This window comes from Belonocnema kinseyi, chromosome 3 (genome assembly GCF_010883055.1).
Source record: "Belonocnema kinseyi isolate 2016_QV_RU_SX_M_011 chromosome 3, B_treatae_v1, whole genome shotgun sequence".
Lineage (NCBI taxonomy): Eukaryota > Metazoa > Arthropoda > Insecta > Hymenoptera > Cynipidae > Belonocnema > Belonocnema kinseyi.
The window spans coordinates 28,127,607-28,135,306 of NC_046659.1; positions in this window are offsets into that span (position 1 = coordinate 28,127,607).

Sequence of the window (7,700 nt, forward strand, 5' to 3'; positions counted from 1 at the left end):
TAGAAAGGATAAGATTGTAAAAAATATATAGATGTAAACGGAAAGATTGTAAGGAATGGAAGTCATGTAAACCCTTAGGGGACACATTATGAATAAAGAATTCTCAATTCAAATATTTGAACTTTAAACAAGAATAATAATTTTTTACCAAAAAAGATAAATTTTTAACTGTGAATGGTGAATTTTCTTGTAAAAAACAACACATTCACAGAATAATATTCTACCAATGAGATGAATTTTTAACCATATGCATATTTGAATTTGAATTAAAAAAGATTAATTTTTAACAAAAAATGAAACTGTTACATGTTCAGTAAAAAAAAAATATAATAAAAAAGCAAAAAATTAATTTTTCCAATCGTAAATAAGAATTTTCAAACCAATAATTTTTTACCAAAAAGCGAAAATTTCAACGAAAACAAAATTCTATTTTCACCAAAAAACAATGAATTTTTAAACAATCAAAGTAATTTTCAAATAAATAGTTTTCTAAAAAAAGGAAAACATTTCAACAAAATTAATTTGCAACAAAGAAATAAACGAATTATCCATAAAATAGGCGAATTTCAACCATAAATGCCATCGTAACATTTCCAATAAAAAAAATTTTTAAACGAATTTACCAAAAAATTTTAATCAGATAGTTGAATTTGTCAACTAAAAAAGATTTTTTTATGCAGGAATGGAGTAGTTTAACTTTCAGCTAAAAATATTACTTTTAATGAAAACATAATGATTTTTTACCAAAAACATTAGTTTTCAAAAAAGAAGGAAAACTTTCGACCAAGAAGACGAACTTTCAACTGCAAAAAAAGACACTTTTTAACTGAAAATTGCATTTTATACTCAGGGTTTCAGTGAAAACATTAAATTTTAACACAGGAATAACATACAAAAAGAGAATTTTGTAACTAAAATATTAATTCTCTTTCTGAAAAAGAGAGTTTAAATAAGTAGATTAAAAATAATCATTCTATCGACAAAAAAACTATTTCACTACCTTATTCGACAATATAAGATTAGAGCTCAATAAATTTAAATGTTTATTTAAAACAATTGTTCTCGTGCTTCCCCTTAAATGCAAACTGAATTATTTATAGAAACAAATAAGAAAGTCCAACTTATTTTTATTGAATACTATCCTTTTTAGTTTGAAAGTTCTAGTACTATATTTTTTTGATTGAGGTTTCACCCTTTTGTGTTGAAAATTTCTTTTATTTCGTTTAAAATGAACCTTGCTGTTAGAAATTCAGGTATTTTGTTTGAAAATTCAGCGGTTTTGCAAAAAAAAAAAGTCAACTGTTCTGTTCTGTTAAAGTTGAAAATTAACTTCTTTCGTTAAAAATTTAATTAATTTGTTGAAAATTTAACAAGTTTGTATCATTTTTGGTTAAAAACTTATCTTCTCTAATTGAAAATTTTTTTTCATTGAAAATTGAACTATTTTATTCTTCTTCATTCATAATGTATCCCCTAAGGGTTTAGATGACTTTCATTCCTTACAATCTTTCTGTTTATATCTATATTTTTTTACAATCTTATCCTTTCTATATATACAATTATTTACAACTATTTACATAAAGTCTTATATCTAGTTTCTTATTTATATTTCCTGCGATAGCGCAAATTAGGACTTATTAGCAAACGAGTGAGCGCGCGAACGAAAGCGAGAGTCCAAGCGAGAGAGAGAGAGAGAGAGAGAGCATGAGAACGCAAACGCATCTTAGTCTGCTTAACTTTTACTTTACCATCACTTACAATTTTTACGCTTCTAATCTAAGCGACTTCCGTTTCCTTTTTCTTTCACTTTTTTATACCTCCATTTACCTTTTTTCACGTGCATTCTTTCATTCTCTCTCCTTCGCTCCTCTAGCACCCTCCAATTCCTTCATCCATTATTCTCCTAATCCATCTTCCCCTAGAATATTAACCACATTTTCTTGCCAGCTTCCTTTATCTTCCATTCCTCTCCTACAACCTTCCCATACATGTTCCCATATTTCCTCTTCCCGTTCATATAATCTACACTTTCTGTTCTCTTCTTTTTTCCAGTACATCCCCTCCCTCACCTCGTTTCTCAATCTAAATCTTGCTATTCTGGTTCACCTTCTCTCTTCCCATCCCTTTTCTAAATATTGTGGCACCCTTTCCTTTTTTATCATCTTATACCATTTATTGTATTTTGATTCCTCAGTCGCCCCATTTTTCTATTAAATGTCTTTCTCTCTCCCTTTTTTCCAATTTTTTATAGTTTACTCCAGTCCCGTCTTCTATTTCTCTATCATTGAAGAACTCCCTTCTTTCTTCTTCCCATCTCGTTAATTCGATCGCCCTCCCTCTCCTCTCTTCTACCTACATCAAACACTTTCTCGCCAACTCCCCTCCTTTTCTAACCCTCATTATCTTTGTCTATTCTACATTTACATTCAGCTTTTTCCCATCTAAGTATTTCTCTAATCCTGTAATTAATCCCGCCATCCCTTTTTCATCCTCTGCCATCAACAATATGTCGTCTGTGTATGCTAGTGTATATATCTTTTCCTTCCCTATCTTAACTCCGCCCCTACCTTTTTTCTTCATTTCTTCTTCCAAGTCTGATATTAATAAATTAAATAAAAGTGGGCTCAAAGGACATCCTTTTCTCACACCTCTCATCAACCAGAAACTATGTCCTACTTGCTCCCCTACCTTTACCCTGCTTTTTGCCTTTCTAAAAATTTCTGATACTCTCTTTATTAATCCTTCTCTTATCCCCTTTTTATTATAACTTTTTCTATTTCTCCTCGGTCTAATGATTTAAACGCCGCCTTTAAGTCCACGAACCTTGCTATCATTGCCTCTTTTTCCCTTTCAATTCTTTTATTTACTAGATAGTTCAGAACGTATATGTTGTCCATTACCCCCATTCCTTTTCTAAATCCTGTCTTATTCGGTGACTCGATCTTTTTTTCTTCAACTTCTAACTTCAGTCTCTCTGACCAAATAGTTACATATACTTTACACAGTGTTGGCATCAACGTTACCTCCCTATAATCTTTAACCTCCTCTCCCTTACCTTTCTTTACTATTGTTATAACTACTCCTTCTTTCCAATAACTCTGGCCACCCTTCTCCTCTCCATACTCTATTACTCATTACCTATGCCCATTCCTCTAGTTCCTCCCCTCCATATTTCCATACTTCATTTGGAATCTTATCTATACCAGGTGCCTTTCCATCCTTCATTATTCCTAAAACTTTAACTATTTCTTCCCTTGAAATGTCCTCTTCCTCATGTCTTTCTCTACCATATTTTCCTCCCTTTACAACTTTTCTCTTTACTCCTCCTAGCAAACCCAAAAAATATTTCTTCCATTATATCATTTCAATATCTTGGTTTACTCTTTTTCTTCTTTTTCTTTCTGTATTTACTACCTTCTATACCTATTTTTCCGTCCTAGCCTTCCCCGCCTCTTCCTCAAACCTTTTATTCTCTGCCTCTTTCTTTTGATAACACAACTCAGTATACTCTTTCTTTTTCTCCCTATATTCTTCCCCATTACTTTTTTCTTTTCTCCACTTTCTTAATTCCTTTCTCACCTCCTTTTTCTCTTTTTACAGTCCTCATCCCACCCGCTTCTATTCCCCCCTTTACTAACTTCATTTTTGTTTGTGCACTCTAATCCTATTTTTATATCTCCTATCATATTTTCCATCTCCTTGTCCACCTTTCCCTCTCCCATTTTGATATTTCTGACCTCTTCTCTAAACTGTTCATTTCCTTCCCTTGCCCAATCGCCTTTACCTACACTTTTTACATTAGCTCCCCTTTTATTCATACTGCTATTGCTTTTTTGTCCCTCTAATGTCACTATTAAGGGAAAGTCATCCGAATCTACCTCTAGTTTCTTAACCTTCTCTCTTATCTGATCATCCACTATCACATAATCAATTATCGTTCCCCTTTAAGTTTCTGAGCGTGTATATTCTCCTTTTGCATCCCCTTCTATACTTCCGTTTAAGATATACCACCTCAACTCCTCCAAGCTCTTCAACAACTTTTTCCCTCTCCATTTATTACCTTATCTTTGGATTTTCTTCCTTTCTCTTCTCCCCATACTCTTCCTCCTCTATCTCCTGTTCTTGCATTGAAATCCCCACCTATTATCATCCTAATCTCTTCTTTATTTTCTTCAATCATTTCTTTAATCTCCTCTGCTTTTTCCTGCATATCACCGTTCACATAAATCCCCACTACCTTCAACTTCTCTCCTCCCATCATTGCCTCTTCTACTATTACTCCTTCTTTTTGTTCATTCCTGTCTTTCTCATCTGTCCCCATACATTCATTCCTTACTTCCATCACCATTCCTCGCATTGCTCTGCCCTTTTTATTCTTCCTGTTTGCATTTTGCACTTGCCATTTGTAACCTCTTGGTAAACTTCCCCTTACTCCTTCCCATCCCTTTTCATCTAGTCACGTCTCCATCATTATGACTACATCCCATTGTGTCAAATTTCTCATAAACTCCCTATCCTTTCTCTCCAATTCTGCTATATTCCAGTAAAAAATCTTCTATTCTTCCCTATTTTCGTTTTTCATCCTTTTTTCCTTCTTACTATTTTTTATTTTACTATATCCCGTTCCTTCCTCTTCTAGTTTTCCTGCTCCTGATTTCTTACTATCTGTTCCCTTTCTTTATCCAAATCCCACCATACTTCATCTATCTGAATTCTCCCATACTTCACCCATGTTCTCTTTCCCTTTTTTCTTTCCTCTACCGCTATTTTCCTTAATTTATACCGCATCTTCCTTTCTACTCATGTCAAATCAGACTCTATTCTCTCTGGACTACCATATAATAACCTCTTCTTTGTCATCGCCTCCCTCTTATGTTCCCATTTCTTTAGTTTCACCAGTACCATTATCTCCCCTCTTTGCACTTCCCTTCCTACATTTCGCATTTCCTCTATCTCTACCTTAGCATCAATCCTTTTTAGTACTTCGCCCACCCCTTCCTTCAGCTCCTTCCCCTCTAATCTTATACCCTTTATCACTATGTTTAATTTTCTTTCTTCCCTCTCTTTCCTTTCTATTCTTTGTTCTATTTTCCTCAGCCTTTCCATCTCCTTATTCCCACTCTCGCCCCCACCACAATCCCCGTTCGAGCTTTCAAGGTTTTTCATCCTACCTTTCATCTCCTCTACCTTTGTATTATTATCTTCTTCCTGCTTCTCTAGTTTTTATTCCAATGACTGCATCCTATTTTCTAATTTTTCCCTGATTTCTTCCCATTTTTTAATTTCATTTTTAATTTCATTTTTAACTTCAGCCATTTCCCGCCTAATTTCCTTTCTTAATTCCTCTCCCCTTTTCTCATGCTTTTCTTCATAAATCCCCATTACCCATATCATCACTTCTCGAAGTTCCTTTAGTCTTTCCTCTTTCATCGACACTTCACTTTCATTTCCGCTACCGTCAGCTCCCTTGCTATTATCGCTCTTCCTTACCAAACTCTGCTTTTCCGGCGGCGATCTGAACATTTTCTGATATTTTACGCTCGTCCCGATATCTTCCTTGTCTTCACTGCTTTCCCTCTCCCCTCTTTTCCCTTTGATGAATTCTCCCATTGACCCTACGCTTTTTGCTCTTAATCTTTCCTTTTCTATAGTTCCTTTTATACTTCCCCCTTGCCTTCCTTACCTTTATCTCCTCTTTCGGCGTACTGAACAATTCCTGCTCTAACTCTGTTTCTTGCGCGGAGATACTCGCTCCACTAGCCATGAATCAAATTCAAACTTTCCCGCCTTCTGTACTTCCCTGCCTCTATCTACCGTCGCTGTCTGGTACCTGTCTCGCCTTTCTTTGTCGCTACCCAACCTTGCTACTACCAATCCGTCAACACAGTTCTCCCACCCTGTCACAAATCTCCAAACAAACTTTCACACAAATCTGTCTCAATCCTCCAAAATATCTACCTTCCCTTTGCAATCTCACAATCCTTCAATTAATCTCTCACATTCAAAATAGAAAGCCTTGAATGGTTAAAATTGTAATGAACTAAATTTTAAGTTTGAACGCTACAATTTTAATTTAGAATAATATTCAAAATTAATTTAAAACTTGAAATTATTTGAAATCATTTGAAACACGATGCAGATTTTGCAGATTTAAAAAAAAGCTTTTGAGAATTGTAAAATATTCAAAAAGAATAACAAAAATTGTTGTGATTGCTAAGAAAATTGAAAATGATTTTTTACTTTGAAAAATTAATTTCAAGTGAGTATTTGAAAAGATTTTAAAAATTAAACAAAAAAGGAATCAGGACGATTTTAAGGCAATTTTTTTACTTTGCAGTTTTTTAATTTTAGGAAAAAAAATCGAATTAACACAATAAATCAATTTTCAACCCAAAAGTTTACTTTTCAACAAAATAAACTAATTTTCTATCAAATGATTGGTGTTTTAACTCATAAAATGTACAGGATAAAGTTTCAACCAAAAATGGAATAGTACAATTTTCAGATAAAAACTGTATTAAAAAATTGAATTGAACAAGAAAAAAAAACGAATTTTCAACAAAATTGTTAAATTTTCAAGGGAAAAGGTGAATTTTTGACCAAGAAGATTAACGTTCTATAAAAAAAAAACGATTTTCCAACTTAACCAATATATACGATTAATTTTTAATCAATCAAATAATAGTTACATTTTCAGATAAAGATAAATAATTTTTAACAGAAAAAATTAATTTTAAACAAAGTTGTTAAATTTGCAACCAATCAGATGAATTTTCGACCAAGAAAACTGATGATGTGCAAAAAAAGACAAATCTTAAACAAAATACATGAATTTTAAAAAAAATTATTTAATTTGAAAGTAAAAAAGACGAATTATCTACGCAAAGTTAAATTTTTTAAGCGAAAATATGAGTTTTCAATGAAAGAGTTAAACTTTCAACCAAATAGTTAAATTTTCAACCATAATTAAAAAACCTTATTAAAAAAACGTATTTTTTTTACAAAGTAGTTCAACTCTTAGTGAAATAATCGACTTTCAAACCCAAGAAGATGTAAGTTGATATTTTAACCAAATAATTGCATTTTTAACCAAAAATGATACATTTTCAACTAAAAAGATTAAACTTTTACTGAACAAGGTCAATTTGCAACAAAATACATGAGCTTTCAACGAAATTGTTTAATTTTAAAAACAAAAAGAGTATCTCCACCCAAAAATTATGATTTTAATTTTAAAAAATATAATTGCATTTACAACAGAACGAATTGACAACCAAAACATATTTATAGTTGATAATTCAACCGAAAGATGTAATTTTTAATTAAAAAGTACAAATTTTCCATAAAACAATTTAATTTCTACAAAGAAAGACGACCTTTTAACAAAACACATGATTTCTTAACCAAAAATGGTATTGATTGTCAGTTTCAAAAATGTATTTTCAGCGAAAGAGATGAACCTTCAAATAAAAAAAAAATAAAAATTTAAAAAAAGTATTTGAACTTTTGATAGAAAAGAGCACTTTTTTTACAAAATAGTCACATTTTCAACAAAATACTTAATTTTTCAATCAAATAATTGAGTTTTTATCCAAACGAAATGAATTCCAAAATCGCCAATTTCTTGAATTTCTTTCAAATGCGGATCAAGATATAAACAAGACTATTATAATATAAAATAATTATGATATTATCATTAT